The sequence below is a fragment of the Polyergus mexicanus genome, unplaced genomic scaffold (assembly GCF_030449975.1).
Source record: "Polyergus mexicanus isolate NDT 795.1 unplaced genomic scaffold, iyPolMexi1.0 SCAF_9, whole genome shotgun sequence".
Lineage (NCBI taxonomy): Eukaryota > Metazoa > Arthropoda > Insecta > Hymenoptera > Formicidae > Polyergus > Polyergus mexicanus.
Window position 1 is genome coordinate 1,172,160 of NW_027223329.1, and position 18,508 is coordinate 1,190,667.

At 37.7% G+C, this 18,508-nt stretch overlaps 1 protein-coding gene across 1 annotated transcript in view; it reads right to left on the reverse strand.

Moving 5' to 3' along the window:
- LOC138936292 (zinc finger protein ZIC 4) overlaps positions 1-18,508 on the reverse strand; it is a 33,456-nt gene that overhangs the window by 13,464 nt on the left and 1,484 nt on the right. The gene's annotated exons all lie outside the window — the stretch shown is intronic.

An 18,508-nucleotide genomic window follows, 5' to 3' on the forward strand; every position in this document is an offset into this window, starting at 1 on the left:
GGTTAGCCGACGTTTAGTCATTAATAGACCCGCTGGCGCGGGATCGATCGGTATTTATTGACGGTCGATGATTCGACGATTTCTCGCGTCGATACATGCTATGTATCATCGATGGATCTTTCATCTCCGGCTCGGGAGATCTCTCTCGGCGGGGCACTTCACTTCAGGCTGCTCTCGTGTGTGGGCCAGTTTTAGGCTTATTAATGAACGGCTTCGAAACTATCTCTCTCTCTTTCTTGCTCATCTAGCGATTAGACGCGAGGCGTGGCGGGAAGATCGCTAAATCAGATCGCGGGTGAAGTCGCAGGTACATTATGCTCTGGACATCGAATGTTATCGTTTTCGGTGAATGTGACATTTTACACATAGAAGTGTCTCGTGTATTTTATCTCGTAACGAGTGTATAACTCGCCTTAGACGATTTACAATTTGATGGAATTCCATTTCTAATCTAAGAAAGAAAAAAAAAGAAAAAAAAACCATTTGAACAAATCAAAATACACGATACATATAAGATAATAAATAAAATTCTATTCTAAATTCTTTTGCGAATTATAAAACGTCTAAGAAAAAAAAAAAGTAGGCTTAATAATAACGGACAGATAAATTTATATAAATTTCTTAAAATGACGATAGAAGAAATCGATGAGATTGTACCTTTTCAAGTATTTTACCAATGGATATTTTCACGAAATAGGCCACGTGCTCGCGATTCACGAACTGTCACTTTTCGTAAATCATTTTATCGAGATAGCGCGTAACGGCAACGATTATATCGCGACCGACAGAAAAATGGATTTCGGGGAGGCTGCGTTCGAAGCCGTTTCGACGTTAATACGATTGCGGCGCGCCGCGCGAATTTATTTGCGAGTCGTGACGATCTGGACGCGCGCACGGGGGTGAGAAACGTGCGAGGAACGGGGCTAACGGGGGTGGGGAAGGTCCGTGTGAGAGGGTTGGGACAAGCGGTTGGGTGACACGCGGGTGGTTGAAGGTGGGAACGACCGGGACAGCGAGAGGAGGAGAAGAGGAAAAGGGACCGAGAGCATAATGTTTCCCACAGCGCGCGGAGTTGTATATTTTACGATATGGCGAGCAATTTGACATCTCGCGCGAGGCATAATTCACGCCCGTGCAGCCCGTGCGTCCTCTCCGAGCCCCGCTTCCTCCCCTCCCCTCCCCCCCCCCGCCCTCTCTTCCCATCGCCGTCGCGAAGATCGTGTGTGCGGGCGTGTGCGCCGAACACGCGCGCGCATGAGGAATCGTCCCACACGCGCGTGTGCACACGGACACACACACACACACACATATACGCATATGTGCACACGTACGTACTTCGCGGGACAGGTACGCGTGCGTCCGAGCGCATCGAAACCATTAGAATAGTAGAGACTCTCCGTAAATATAACGTGGACGGAGAGAGAGAAAGACAGGGACTTGTGTCTCTCTTTTCTTATATAGATAAAAAGCAGAGAAGGAAAAGAAGTGACGAGAAAGAGAGAAGAGAGAGGAAAGAAGCTATTTTTTATGCCATCCCACCTAATATGTGATTTTTTTTTCTTATTCCATATTTTATTATTACTTTCGGCCGCTTCCTCTCTCCCCCCCCCGCCCCTAAAAAAAAAAATAAAAAATAAAAATAGAAAGAGCAAACAATTTTAAGTACTCGTGCAAGATACGTAATTAAATCTTTATGCACATACGCAAATGTTTGACAATCTTCGTATCCCTTTCTTTCGTCTCGCGTATAATATACGTTTCGTAAAGTTTCCATAAGATATACATCTTTATCTAATTGCATTTACTTTTCTTGCACGATACGCGAGAATCTCTGTATATTTTACATACATATAATTCTTATTGACATCCGCGTACGTTGCCGCAGACCCCTTTTTATCGCTGATACGCCGTTAGCGTGCCCGCATGTCGTTTCACGGTGCAATTTTATTTATCGAGACTTTTCACACTAGCGAGATAATTTCGCTGTATCTCGCGCAAAAACTTGGCGTAATACTTTTTTTTTGCGCGACAGCAATGACTAATAGAGAGACGGCATTGAAATCTTTTATGCGCGTAGATCCGCGCCTCTAATACAATAACGGATGTTTTTCTACATACATCGTTGCATGTATACTTTATTGTCGTCTATATAAAAATTGTAATACAATTATAATACGATATATCGTAATATTCAGTATTGCTATCCATTTCTTTAATATCTGAATGCGCGGAAATAAATAATGTTCCCTTCTTCTGTTGCTGATATTATACTGTTCGAAGTAACATCATAAATTGTATTCATATTTTTATCTATCTGCACAAACGTAACATTATATTTAATATTATAATTGACACATTTGATTTATTTTTAATAATTAAAATAGCTTGATTCTCCAGACAAGATTATAACTCTATAAACATATATGCGCTATCAGTGTTATTATCAAAAGCTTATTACCTTCATTTAATTGCGATGAATATAACATTCTTGCGCACGAGAAGCTCTACGTTTATTATTAAGTGGTCAATTAAATACAATATTTTACGCTGCGTAAAATTAACAATCTTCGCGTGTAATCTGCTGCGTATATTGTCGCGATTCTCAAACAAAATATTACTTGTCATCTATCCATTTATTATTCAACAGAATACTGTCGTTGAAATGATTTTTGTACAGCAAATTGTACTCTCTGAGATCACTCAGTGAATTACAGCGATAAAGCAATTGTGCGTTCAATCAAATATATATCTACGATATATGATTATAGTACGATCGTGGGACGTAAATTTGTATCATTACATCGCGTTTATCTGCGTCGTAAATTTTCACGATTTTTATAGTCGCGATCGCTGGATACAATGTTAATTTTATCTTTCCATAGAAGAAGAACTATTATTCTTATGCGCATGAAAACTTTTGACAGAGATAATTTTGTACGCATTTGAAAAAGGTTTCAGATGAGGTCGTGTCATCGAAGCTCGAGACTCTCTCGTCACCAAACTTCTTATGAAAAAATTATAACATTCTATACACGTTCGTGATCATTTCCCGGACAGAGGGAGAGAGAGAGAGAGAGAGAGAGAGAGAGAGAGAGAAAGAGAGAGAGTATACGAAATTAAATAACAATACACGAAATGGCCGGTGTGCCTCGTCGTCAAAACGGCCTGAGACATGTATCCGTATGATTTTTGACATGGCCCTGTAGGTCAATCTCTGAGTCCGTAGGACAGGAGGTTCGCCCGATCTTGTCCGTAGATTAGAGGAGAAATTTGTAGTGTTCATCATCGGCTATATAAAAGAAAAATAGACTAACGACTATTTTTTATAGCATCAAACAAGATGCCAAGCAATTTATCCATTAAAATTCCAACTTATTAGATTCAAAACTATATTACTTATATATTGCACGCGCGTGGATAAATTTTCGAATAAAATTTATATTGAGGATAATACGTTTTTCTTTAATTATGCTACATTTTTGTCGCTTTGTTACGTTTTTTTTTTTTTTTTTTTTTTTTTTAATATTAATGGCAAATATAATTGAAGTGAGATCTGTACTTGTCCTTTTCAGTAAGCTCAGGATTGAACATATTGAAAAAGGCAGGATATCCGCCAATAAATTGTACACACACACACACACACATACACACGTATCGTCACCATTAGAGCATCTATGTTGAATCGTATCTTGGCCTCCATCCATTTCTTGAAGGAAGAAAAATTGCTCGATATCGATTATTTATATAATCGAGGTAAATTTGAAGAATAAATTTTTTATACATATATGGTATAGACACTCTGATTAATATTTTAGAACAATTAAATTGGTTATGAAAAACATTATCTCCGTGCACAACTAGTTGATGAGACGAAATCAGACGATTTTCCATTACGAGCTCGTTTATTTCGCAACCGCTCGTGATTCGCGCTCGCGCGCGACGTTAACAATAGGAAGTCGATCTTCGTGCCGAGTTGCGAAGTCTCACGGTCAGGAACCGGAGGCACAAGGTGGACACGCGGTCATCGTGGGTATACGACGCGAACGCGTCCCTACATCTGCCCGCACTAACGACCTATGTAAATGCTCTATCTGTTATCCTTGTCTCTTATCATCCTTTGCTCCTCCTTTTTCTTCCTCTTCTTCTTCTACTTCTACTTCTTCTTCTTCTTCTTCTTCTTCTCTGCCTTTTGCCAGACGACGATTCCATCGGTGGACGAAAAGGTAGAGAGACACAAAGTGAAAGTGTGGAAGAGAATCCCGAGAGAGGGAAGGAGAGAGAAGGTTGTACGAGGAAGAGATACGAGGGAGGCTGCAAGAGAAAAGAGGATACTCGAAAAGAGGGAGAAGAGGAGGGCCCCGGCATTCCAGAGCCCGGTCTCGACCCGCGACCCTCGCCCCCTAAATCATCCACCGCAGCTAGGCCGCAATTCCGTTTTGTTTTCTCCGCTCCTCTCTGCTCCTCTCCGTTCCTCCTTTTTTCCTCCCTCCGCGCGCGCGTTTCTCCCTTTTCTTTTTTATTTATATCCCCCTCCCCCCCCCCCTCTCTCTCTCTCTCTTCTCTCCCTTTTTCGACCTTTTCTACAAGATCACGGAGACAACCGACCGATCCTCCGCCCCCTCTTTCTCCTTTCTCGTCTTCTTTCTTCTTCTTCGTCCGCCAATGTTCCTCCGGCGCGTTCTGACGGCAGAGAACTGTGGGAAAAACGTAGACCTGCGCGACCGACCCGTTACAAGGGTGACGGGCTACGATAATGAGCCCCTCGTAAGGATTCGACTTGATCTCTGACTCGGTCGACACATCGTTCGCGAGAGATTGTGTGTTACGTGGTTATCGGTTTTTCTAAAGTTTGACGTTTCACTGATTAAGTTGAAACAAATCGATTACACGCTGCTAATAAAAAAGAATTAAATCTAAACTATAACGTTGTAGCATATATTTTGGTGCCAACAGTCGTCGCAAATATATGGCGGTTACTGGATACTGGCTTTCAAATACTTAAATCTCTCAGTTTATAAAGGACATTAATTCAGAGTCAAAATTTTCTTTTTCGCATATCCTGAAATATGTTCTCGAGTACATTAAGATTTAAATTATATATGTATATCTTTCTATTTTCAAAAAGTTAAAGATAATAAAAATAATAAAGAGATAAAGAGATAAAAATGGATCATCGATGATAATGTCATTCTAGATTCACATCGCTATATTACAGAACATCGGTATATTAAACGTTTTACTGTATCCGAAATATTCAAAATCTCTCTAATGAATCGCGCAAATTCCCGAGAAGAAAAAATCGCGGATACGATGGATCGGTAGACGAAATCTTCGTGGCGATCGGCGCACTCCATCTAAACCGCGATCACCCTGTATCCTCTAAAAGTATTCACGAACGCGGTTAGTTTTACGCGCGCGCACGCCTCGACACCGACGCCGGCATTTAAATACCGCACCGAAAGTATAATGTTACGGACACTCGATATTTTCTCGATGATCGTCATTGTACGGCGTCTTTAACGTACGATCGGAGGGAAGCACCCCGACATTATTCGGTCGGCAGCTACCGTACCGGACGATGGCGAAACTCGGAACGATTCACCCCATCTTCGGTTACCGGTTCGTAAGATGCCTCCCCCCCCCCCTTATTCCCCTCGCTCTTTTCGTATAAAGTGATTTCGCCGTTGAAAAAGATTATGGAATTGCAACTAGAGACTGCTCGATGACCGCTGCGTGCTTTTCAACCCTTTGAGGCTATTCTTGCGACATCAAATGGTAACAGAAAATCAATGCTGTCCAATGCAAATCGTAGTTTCCAGGCACAAAATTCGACATGTTCAACGCTATTAAAAACTATGCTGTTGTATGAAACTTGTATTGTTTTGTGAGTTGAAAATCTTTATCAGATGTCAAAACAAGAAAATGGCGCCAATGACGCGGTTTGACGGTAACTACATTGACAGCTAGGACCATCAAATTCCGGTTTCATATTTATATACCTGGTAAAGTCGGAAATTAAGTTCGAGAGATTTTCCGAACATAATTAGAGATATATACGAGATATGTATTAGGTGTACAACTTTACTTCCGCCGTTTTTTTCCGAAATTCGAGGCTTTATCGTAAAAAACTGGTTATACATTTATGATTCAAAGTATTGTCCACTCCCAATGATCGTGCCAATTCTTTTTGACTTTGACTCGAGTCTTCATTAAGTAATGCCTCCAATTCTGCATCTTCGAAAACCTTCTCTCTTCCACCGCTATGCCGGTCTTCGACGTGAAAATCACCGTTCTTGAAGCGTTGAAACCACTCACGACACGTTCTTTCGCTAATAGCGGCTTCACCATAAGTATTTGAGAGCATTCGATGTGCCTCAGCCGCAGATTTCTTCATATTGAGGCAGAAAATTAAAACCTCCCGCAAATGACGAGAATTTGGCTCGTAAACTGACATTTTCAATCGAGAATAACTTTATGATGCAGACACAAATCGACTAATGTTTCTATGGGGTTATGTTGACAGGGGGTTATGATGCCCAAGTTTATTGCATGACGTCTATGATCTATTTATTTCGACCACTACTTACCGCTAAAGCCATCTATAGGAAAACAGCGGAAGCAAAGTTGTACACCTAATATATTTTTCTGGCTATGAATTCTTTAATCAAATAAAGCTGATTTGTTTTTTAATTAAAATTTAATTGAGCATCAACCTTCTTCACAATCTTTCTCTAATATATATGTGTACATATATATATCCTTAAAAAAAAAAAAAAAATTTATTCTCTCTCTCTTTATAGATTGTAATCTCCGAGTATGAAAACTGTGGTCTTGGCAAAAGTTTCTGCGACGAACAAAAGCTAAAGTTGATTACACAAAATTCATCAGAAAAAGGAATATTTTTGCCAATTAACACGCGAATCCGTTAAAACTAAAATATAAATGCCAACTCTCTCACAATCTTTCTTAAAATCCTTTTAAATCAAGGGTATCACGTATATATACGTATTATGCGAGAAAATATCACGTGCCGAAAAACGGGGTATTTAATCATCCGATAAATATGTACGCGCATTCCGCGCGTGTCGTTCAGCGTGTGCGTTCGTTAAAATCCAATTCCGATTAAACCGGCAGTATGGAGGATGGGGAAATATCACGCCAATGAGCGACGGACGGTGCGGCGGACTTTTTCGAGAATCGCAACATCAGACCGCGGACGTCTGGCTACAAACAGAATAATATACAGTCGCTTAACCGGCGCTTAATGCGAGCTATTTTATACAACATCGCCGGTTCATCCGGCTCGCTCGAGCCACCAACCAACCTATATCCAGTCGAAGGGAAGAACGGGAGAGCAATAAGAACGCAAAGAGAGAAGGAGAGAGAGAGAGAGAGAGAAAAGAAAAAGCGTTTAATTCCGAACAGAAGAGCGGAACGCGGAGTTATTTTCTTGTCGAACAGCTCATCCTCGGCTCTGGAAGATAACCAGAAATGTTTGATTTCTTTTAGCGCACGTTTCGCTTCCCTCTCCTCTTTCCCCACCCATCCTGCGCACGCGGGATATCTCATCCCGCATTTTGCACCTACGCATTTACGTCAGCCGGCGCGAGACCGCGCCGCTCTCCTGGAGAGAGAGCGTCTCGAAATATTGAAAACGCACGATCGTAATTTGCGGAAAAATCGACGGTTACGCGTTCCCGCCACGCGATCGAATTCGCACAATCGAATACTTGTATGTAATTTTGTTTCTATAATTATCCGTAACGTACGTTCGCCGTTTGCATACATAAATGGCCATATATCGTTGAATAAGTTAGCCCCTCAGCTGGTGCCTATAGAACATCTTTTTGTATCTTAGCGCTGTGAAAAACGTCCTATCGTGATATTTCTATGATAGGCGACATATATATAATCGCAATGAATTTCAAACGTTTTCACGCAGACGCGTATAATCGGAAATTCAAGGAATCTTTTCGCCAATTAATTTCTAATCGCTCCGCATTATGGAACGCGCATTATTTCATCGGAAGGGAATTACTCGACGATTTATGATCCGCTTGATAATCGCACGTTGTACGATTTACAACGATTACAACGAAGGACGCGCCGTCAATGCAAATAAGTTTGCAAATATTGACGAACGATTAATATCTCGAGATACGTGACGTGAGTCGCGAGCGTTTCATCGCGAACGAGGCATTCTGGTAGCTATTACACGACATCACATCAGTTACCAATTACCGTTGCGCATTCCCAAAAGAAAATCTGTCGTAAAACGGCAACGTTAATGAGAAACTTATTCGTCACATCGTGAATGCCTCAAAGAGACACCGTATTAATTTTATGCGAAAAGATTAACGTCGATGCGACGGTCCATCCGAAGAATCTGTTCGATAATGTCAACGTGATGACATATAAGATACAGAATTTTAATCCTAAGATGTAGAAGAAAGATGTGGAATTTCTTTCGAGAGAGCGGAAATTATCAAAGTTAAGAATCGATATAACCTTAGGACAATGTTAAGCTTTCGTAACTATATAGCTTATATAGAATACATTATTTTTTCCAAACAAAGAAGGTGAGTGTGCGAAAAATCAAATAAAAATAATTCGTAAATTGAAAATTACGGACATGTTAAAGAACAAGAGATGTTAATTCATGTTAGATGCGATATTAATGATGGAAGCAATTTTATGCGTGCATTGTAAGAGAGTGAATGTGCGTGAAAAAGGGCTGGTAAGCGTGGCACCTCGTTATTTTTTCAGCTGAATGATCAAGAGAAACCAACTATTACAGGCGTCTATCGCCAAAGAGTACACCCGTATTTAGAAAGGCAATTATCTCGTCTTGTTTTTGAAGAAGCCACTCACGTGCTGTTCGACTCTTAATAGGGCTGCCTACATAGATTGAATAATCTCTGTGTATTCGAACACGTTGTCAAAACTCACTGGATGTGTCTGTTAAGTTACGGACAATATTCGATATTCAACCAAAAATTCATTATCCGTGTAAAAATTAGGAAGAATAATCACTTATTTGTCTACACGAACAGAAAAAAATATCCCAAACGGCTGCATTGCATATTTTATTTTATTAAAAGTAGAGGTCTTATAATCGATTTTATCTCTAAATTTTTTAAAATTATTTTGAAATAAAATTAATTATACAATCGAATAATATCTAGAAGTATCTGGATACTCAAGTAATATTCGAGATATCAAATGTTGATACTAATTTCTACCAATCCGCGTTGCGGGTTGCGGTTACATCCTTAGTCGTGGCATTCTCGGTTTTCATCGTTCCAGTCTCGATTCAGTTGTTTCGATCTTTATTGGCTATCTGTCAATATTGACGCATATTATCGATTGTATCAACGCTCTTTTGCGGCAAACCAGAGACAGGCTTTGGGTTTATAAAGCGCAATTATGTCACCTCTCAATATTTAATATTCTAATTAATAAAATATAAATGTTCCCGTATTTTGATTTTAAGTTATTCATTAATGTGTGTGTTCTTAGAAGAAAGAAGCTGTATGTATGTGAAAGAACTATTATTTTACTTATTACAGAGAGAGAGAGAGAAATTATTTTCTTCTTAAAATATTAATTTCTTTGAAAAATTGTTTAATATAAAAACAATGACATCAGATTTAAGACTGTTTAACACTTACTTTATATTTTATTCGGTTAATTTAAAAACACGTGGTTATATATTTTACTAGCAACTATACGCGATATACATACAGGGTGTCCCATTTTAAAGGATCCACTCAAATATCTCAGAAACACTGCGTTAAATCGAAAAATGTTTCAAACAAAAGTTGTGCGGCTTCAAGGGGGCCATAAAATATCTCGTAAAATATTTAGTTTTTGATAATCTTACCTCAATACTTCTATGTACAGAATAATGAGACAAATCAATTAGTATAAAAAAAAAATTGTTTTTAAGAAAATTATTTACAATGTATTTTTTTAAACAATTATTTGTTTTTTTTGGCACTAATTAATTTGTCTTATTATTCTGTACATAGAAGTATTACGGTAAAATGATTGAAAACTGAATATTTTACGAAATATTTAATTTTTTATATCAAAATATGTCAGATTAAAATATAAAATAACTCAAAACGTACTTAATAAAAAAATACTTTATTATAGTGTTTTGGAAAGCTCTCGATGTCAGCTACAAGAATACCAAATAAAACATGGGGGTTTCCGTTTAAGATTTTAAAGTTGATCTTCACATAATCTTCAAATGATTTTTCAAGATCAAATCATTGTCACCGTCTTATGGCCCCCTTGAAGCCACACAACTTTTGTTTGAAACATTTTTCGATTTAACGCAGTGTTTCTGAGATATTTGAGTGGGTCCTTTAAAATGGGACACTCTGTATAATAATAATGATGACAAACGAATAAAAATAAAAGTTATTATGTACAATAAAAAGAGTTTCTTTAAAAAAAAATCTTGTGTTAATACAAAATATTATGTTACAATATGATAATATCAAAAATATATTTGCGAAATTTTTGAATTGCGCATATTATTACTTTAAGATAAACACACGTGTAATTCGACTTTCACCAACGGTGCATGCTATGCATCGCGTGTATATCATTGTGGCGTGTGTTAATCATTATTTGTCTATTATTTATACGCGTTTGAGCTCTATCGTTTTGCATGAAAAATGAGTTATTCAATTTTTATAGACCGTTGCGAACTAAATTGACGGTTTGAGGGCGCACTTTCGGCACCGTCGCTGCACCACGTAGCTGAGATCGTTAGAGCTTTCATAGGTGAGAGAATGCCGGGGGCCACGATTAAAAGATGGTCTGACGACTGGACGCCCGCCACTTTTGCAACAAATCTTTCTGTCTAAATCAGTTTCGAGTGAGAGATAAGTGTTTCGACATCGGACCCTCATAATTTGAAAAGATGAAAAAGAGAAAGAAAGACAGAGAGAAAGAGAGAGAGAGACGCTCGTAAATCAGGGCTACTAATTCAATACGTTGAGAATTATTTTCTTTGCGATAAAAACTATAGAATATAATCTAGATTCTACATTTATAGAATTTAATTATATAATATAATAATTTTTTATATCAAGCATACAGAGATTAAATTAAAAAAACATAGTGCGACGGAAGGGAAAATAATTTCTTATGTAAAAATAAAACAAAAATATGGAATAATATTCTTTTGTATAATCTTTCTCTAATTTAATCTACATTAAATCACATTTTTAAATTTTATAAATATTTATTTCTATATGAACTATCAACCTGCAATTTTCAAAAAATTAATTTGCAAGTTATTTAATATAACTAATTATAAGAAACGATATAAATTTAATATGATATAAATGTACTTTTACGTATGATTTTGTGCTGATTATTAGTAAATGTTATTTTTTATAATGTTTGAAGTTATGTTTGTGTAGTACATATGTGTATATTTATATTATGATATATAGGTATAAGTCTCTGGAGTACATTAGTCCTTGTTTGAAAACAATGTTTTATAGACTAGTCAAGAATGTGACGAAAGTTTTTGTCGTATACAGCAGATTTATTAACGTAAACAAGATTGCGGATAAAATTGAGAAGTCCCGAAATTTGTGAGCGAATAAATAAGATTACTTATGATAAGGAAACATTTATAAAGATCTCATAAATCATAAAAATAACAATTAACAAATATATATATATATATATATATATATATATATATATATATATATATATACGAAACTAATAATATGAAGTAGATGAAATTAGATTATACATATTGCACAGTTACAAATATTTATTATTACAAAACTGTATGTTTAATTTTTACAACACTTCAATTTTTATTAGCTATCTAAAATTTTGTGTAGATAAATATTATGATATACTAACAAGTTACAATTCTCAATTTAAAATTTCTATTTGATACAAGTGTCAACTATTGTATTTCAAGATACGACTATTCTTATGATAAATAAGTATGGTAGTTTTTTCGAAATAAATTTTTTGTATTCGTATATTGGCACGTAGCGTCGATATGTCGTGATTCGGTTTGCTGTTCGATTCGTTCTTCAATAATATGTATAACGGAAACATAAAGTTTTGTCTCTCTTCGCCTTTCCTTCCGCCTTGTATTTTATACTTTCAAAGATGAGCAAACACGCCGTGTCAGACGATCGATGAAAGTGTGGGCGGTCAAGTAACAAAGCATGCGGTATAAACAGAAACGAGGGGTGGTTTTTTTATTGACGGCTGCTTTTCGAGGTGCAGGCGCGAAGAGGATTGTCTCGGGTCCTTATCGACCCACGAGGTTATTCGTGGACTCTTCCGTGCTGTTTACCATATCGGCGACCCTGGACGATTCATTCTGCAGCACATTGAGAAAGGACAATCGCAAACATTATCCTCTCTTGCGCAAACAATTGCAACAATTTTTTTTTTATACTAATTGATTTGTCTCATTATTCTGTACATAGAAGTATTACGGTAAGATTATCAAAAACTAAATATTCTACGAGATATTTAATTTTTTATATCAAAATATGTCAGATTAAAATATTCTATAAAATAACTCAAAAAGTACTTAATAAAAAAATACTTTATTATAGTATTTTGAAAAGCTCTCGATGTCAGCTACAAGAATACTAAATAAAAAATGGGGGTTTCCATTTAAGATTTTAAAGTTGATCTTCATATGATCTTTAAATGATTTTCCAAGGTCAAATCATGGTCACCATCTTATGGCCCCCTTGAAGCCACACAACTTTTGTTTGAAATATTCTTCGATTTAACGCAGTGTTTCTGAGATATTTGAGTGGGTCCTTTAAAATGGGACACCTTGTATATATATATATATATCTCATCAGCGACAAATTTACCGGCATAAATAAAATTGTAGGCATATTTGTAGAACTTACGAACGAATAAGTAATTATATTTCTCTCGTAAGAAAAAGATAGAAAGAGAAAGAGAGAGACGCGATTGATACAATACACTAAATTCTGACGATTTTTTTACTTCGAGCGTTGCATTTCATTTAATCTCGATAACCAATGAATCAATGGATGCCAAAAAAGATGAATTCAAAGATTAATTTTTTGCGTTTTGTTGCCGAGATGGTGTCAGAGATACGCAATGCATGCACGATCTATCGATCTTCGTCGGACATTCTCGAAATCGCAGATTTGTATTATCTGTCAACCGCAGATCCGCCATTCGGATGATAGCGGACCGATTTCACGATGTTTTATCTCCAAATCGAGTTTCTCGATCTGATCGAGACGCGCGCGCCATCGTCTCGTTCCATCGATCTTCCCGACAGAAAAAGATTCCGATAAGTCGTCGATACGATAATCTCGCGTTCGCATCGTTCCTCCGTCTGACCTCGGTGCAATGCTGCTGTCATCGTTCCTAGAAAAGTATTTCTCTCCTCGGCTTTGTTACGCAAAACGCATAAATTTCGCGCGGCCTCCTCTCCGCCTAAATCGTGCCTCTCTAAATAGGTTTACGGTCTATTAACTGCATCCTTTGCTCCAAGGGCTGGCACAGAACGGTACAAAAATCTACTCATCACCCCTTCCTCCTGATATTTCGTATGCTTATCTCTTGATCAAAGTATGACTTATGATTAATCCATTATGCAATCAATTTTCCGGTGCTAATAATTCTGTCGTTTCAAAGTTTTTATAGAACCGTCATTTATAAGTATATTTCGAGATATGTTGTTCCGAAAGATGATTTTCTTGTGGTAAATTCAAAATTTAGAAATATACTGGTGTTTTGTTGATCGATCATAACTTTGTCAGGCATAAAAATTTGTACTAATTTTCATGCAAATTATTCCGATTTATATTCTTAGATCAGACACTGGATCTTCCTGTTTTAGATCTTTTCGACGTCATACATTCTATTCGATCCATTTCAAATTTCTAGAAACTAAAATTTGATTTCGCGAGGATACGAATTTCGTTGTGTCTCAATAAATTTCTACACGTGTCCCATACGAATCTGCGCGACCCGATTTGTTTGCCGCCAAATATTTCCGAAATTGTCATTATTTACACGCGCAAATAGGTACACCCGTCGCTGCCGATCGCCAATCGATTTCCATTCGGTAGCTCTCCGGTTGAGCAAATATCGCCTCGCGCTTCGGGCAACGCTCCTCGTGCGGCCTCGTACTTCTCTTCTCATAATTTCTCATGGCCTTTCTACCTATCCCGGCTCTACCTCTTTCTTTCTTTCTCTCTCTCTTTTGCTTTGGCTTCTCCTTTTCTCCTCTCTCCGTCTCGAGACGCATCTTTCCTACCGCTCGACATGAAGCGAGTACGAGAGCGAAGCACCAGTTCTGTACTTTGCCGTTTCTCTCTCTCTCCCTCTCTCTCTCTCTCTTGCCAGGATTTTGCGCTCTATTCGTATCCCGACGGAGCAAGAGTACGAAATATGCCAACCTCCGCCGAGAGTAATTGCCTTTACGCTAGCTGGCGGCGACTCACGATCGCGAGCCCTCCGGATCGGTTGTGGAAACGGTAACTCTACTATAGCCATTTCAGGAGACAGCGTGACTTCCGGCAAAATGGTAGCGATTGTCGGTGATATATATTATTCTAAGATATATAGAACAAAACAGAAATATAATTCAGCTTCTTTTTACAAACATATGCAAGGAACGCAACAAATAATTCATCATTTCGATGCCCCTGATCTTGAGTCTGTCATCATTTCTCATTGTATATATATATGCCCATTATATAAATTATCCGATTATTCCAATAATTAATCAATTGAGACATTAAATCGATCTTCTTTTGCGATTTACAATTTATCGATTTTTCCCCGAAAAGAAAAATCTTATTTTAATACAGATTTCCATTTATTTTGCATTACCATATTTTAATAACGCATGAGAAGCCTCTATTAAATATGCAATCTGTAAAAAAAAAAAAAAATAAAATTGAAATGATCCAACAATTCTTCTCAGAAAAACACGGACGAAAAGAATGCTGAAAAAAAATATTTTCCGTACTTTGTTTATCGTCAATGGCGACAATTAAAGGATCAACGAAACCGGTTCGCGTAACTTTTTCATACCCAAGTTTCGTCGCAGCTTGAGCGAATAGCCATTTACTCGCCTGTGTCGTCGTCGACGCGTTCTAGCTCTTCCCCCGACACCGCAGTATTTCGCCCCCTACTTAACGCTTATTCCACGACACCCCTCATCGTGACGACTCATCCCAATATCATCCCCCTATTCTCCGCATCTAACCCTCCGAAAATCCTGACCAATGGCGTACAAGCCAAGGGGATCCATTGTCGATCTGACCAATCGCCGTTGCTCGTTCCACGCACACGCGAGATCGCTTCTGCGCGCGTAACAGACTATTCTTCGCGCTTCCTTTTTTTTTTTCGCTCTTCCCCCTGCTGTCGCGAGGAGTAAGCTGCTTTAAAATGCATATCGATTTATGCCTAATGACTGACCGGATCGTCCCATCGGGTCGTCGCATCTGCGGATTAATAGGACGGATCTTCTCTTCGCCGACGAAAGCAATTCGAAGCAGCGTATACTTTGCTTACCGATATACGCGAGCGGCAAACAGATTGCGACCAGTTGTTAACAATTTGCTTCTTATGTCGCGAGGGCTGCGGAGAATGCGGCAACATTTTAGTTCGTCTCAATTCGCCCGTATTCCGGCACAACAGTTACGGTACACTAACGTTTCGATACCGCGATTCGAAATCATTTCTATGCTAATGGATGCTGCGCTTCATCGATCATCGTTAAATGCAACGTCACCGAGTCCCGTACTTGGCTATTTTGTGCTTGGAATCCTTATGGTGCTAGAGCACGATATTATCACATTATGATAATATCTACACAATCGTGGTACACTGTTATTATTTGAAAATAAATTATTCCCATATATGTTATATATACAAAAGAAAAATATATTTGGAGTAAATTGTAGCTTATTATTAGATAATCGCGGAAAGCAAATCAACAATCATTTAATAATTCAATAGTAATTAATAATTTAAAGATAGAATTGAAAAGCTCTATTAATTCTGAATTACATTTCAGAATTACTAATGTAATCGGAAATATATATGTAATAAATATTTTTTGTTTATTCACAATTAATATAAAATTATCGACCACATTTTTATATATAATATTATTAAAAATATAATTGATATTGATATAAGCAATATTCACAAAATATACATATAATCGGAGTGAAAACATAGAAGAAACTCGGCATTAAAAGATCTTAGCTTTTTAAAAAACAATCCTATTTGTACATATCATTGCATAATTTATTCTAAAATTTTAATACTTCTTTTAAACAGCGTCGATTCTCGGGATAACGACGTGTAGAATTATATATCATTTAAATTTATCTCTGTCTGAGGTAAACAATGGCACAGAATATGCGGAATGGAATACATATGGAGGAAAATATTTACCGTGCCACTTGCGAGGGGACGAAGTAGCGCTGCCAAATCGTATTTGTGTTTCGACGGACGGCGAAGTGAAAAAAGTGTGCGAGGAGCCGGGGGAAAAAAAAAATAAGCGTAATAAAGAGGCGTGATGCGTACGCGCGTTTGTTCAACGAGTAACGTGCGAAAACAATGCGTGAAGCCGTGCGTGGATCGAGGATCGTTTCTCGAAAACGCCAATTTATTTCGATGAGGATTTGCACGAGGGTCGCCACGAGTAGAAATGAATTTTTATTCATCACGACGCCTCTATTGGCGCCCTCAATCGTTTTCTAAACGGAGTTTATTAAACATCGTTCGTATTATGATGCGTCAATATTGCGTTTATAAGTAAACATTTTGCATTGGAGTTTGACGGAAAATCGCTTGAGAGAATTTTGGATGCTCAAATCGATATGAAACAATTATCGATCGCACAATAGAAAGTAGCATTGATAATGTCGTTAATACGAAAAGAAAGGAAATCTTCGAATCGAATCTCGAATTGCGATAGCAATCAATATTTATATAGCGAATGTATAAATATCTAAGCGATTTTGAAATACGGCCTCAAGCTCTTCGTAGGGAACACAATAGTTGTTATAGCAACATATATATCTCAACGTACGATTTAGGGTGGTATAGCGTCGATCTGGGCGAGTCCCAAACTGTCAACCGGAGAAAGGGAGAGGAAAGGGATGGAAGGGGGTCACGGAAGAGAGAGAGAGAGAGAGAACTCACACACTTCACAATGGCGTCGGAAGGGTGGCGTTTGTTATAAATGAAAACGAAATTTAATCACACGTGATATACTGCCTTCCATCTCGGGGTGGAGTACGACGATGAAATGCACGAATCCGCATCGTGCGACCGAAAATACGGGCACCTGCGGATGTCGGTGTACACCCCCCCCCCCCGTACGCGATTTCATTATTAAAAGTCATTAAAAGCGGGTGGATGAGCGCGAAATAATATGCACATTCGGCGTTTTACCGCACGTGTTTCTAGATTACGTGATGGGAATAATAAATTTTTCCACAGAATCAACTTAGAGTTATTACATATTTTGCTGACAAAAATATATATTCTTTTTTTTTCAATATACACTTTAAATATTATTCGTTGAAAAATATATCTTTGCGTGACCGTTTAATGAATAAAATATTTAGATACAATATGATATTTGTACGTAAAGATTGATAAGAGATGAAGAATAAGAATAGATCAATTATTGCATTTAGTTTTTAGAATTACATGAATTTTAATTGCGCCAATTTTAAAATGATGGAAGTTCCATGTGTTTAAAAGAAAATTACATCTCTTTATATATAATAATAATGATAAAAAACAATAATTATTACATATTGATTTATTATTTTAGATAAAACACACACTTGTCATTTATTGCACATTGAAAACAACATGATATTATATCCTAAGATGCTCGCAATCTATTGTAAAATAATTATAAAAAAAACGGGGAAAAACACAGGCGACTTCTATAAAAAACAAACTACAAATTAGTAACTTTAAAGAGAAAGAAATCCTTTAACAACAGCAGATTCAGCGACAAGACAGCTAACGTCTAGCCGTCGCATCGACCAATGATGGGATGCCTGTCCAACGAATAAATATGCAAATACATTCCCCAGATTCGTCGGGCATAAAACGACACGATATACGGCTCGGTAATTTCTTAATTGCACCCCGAAAAATTCTTGTCATCGTAAACAGCCGGTTGATTATATTGAAGCGACTCGAGGCGCCGACGGCGTCTCGTGGATAAGACAAATGGACGAAAACAAAAATGACCCGGGAATAAATATTAGAGAGACACAAAACCTTTGTTTTGTAAACTCTACCGTCACCGTCTTATTTACGTGACTCTAGTACATAATCCGCGTGATCTCGCTACATCAGTGGAAACCGTTAATACACAACACAGAAACCGTCAAACCTGCCTATACCTATCTCGGAGAGTAAGTGACGTTCTTGAATTAATCATTCTCTCACGCTCGACCGAGTT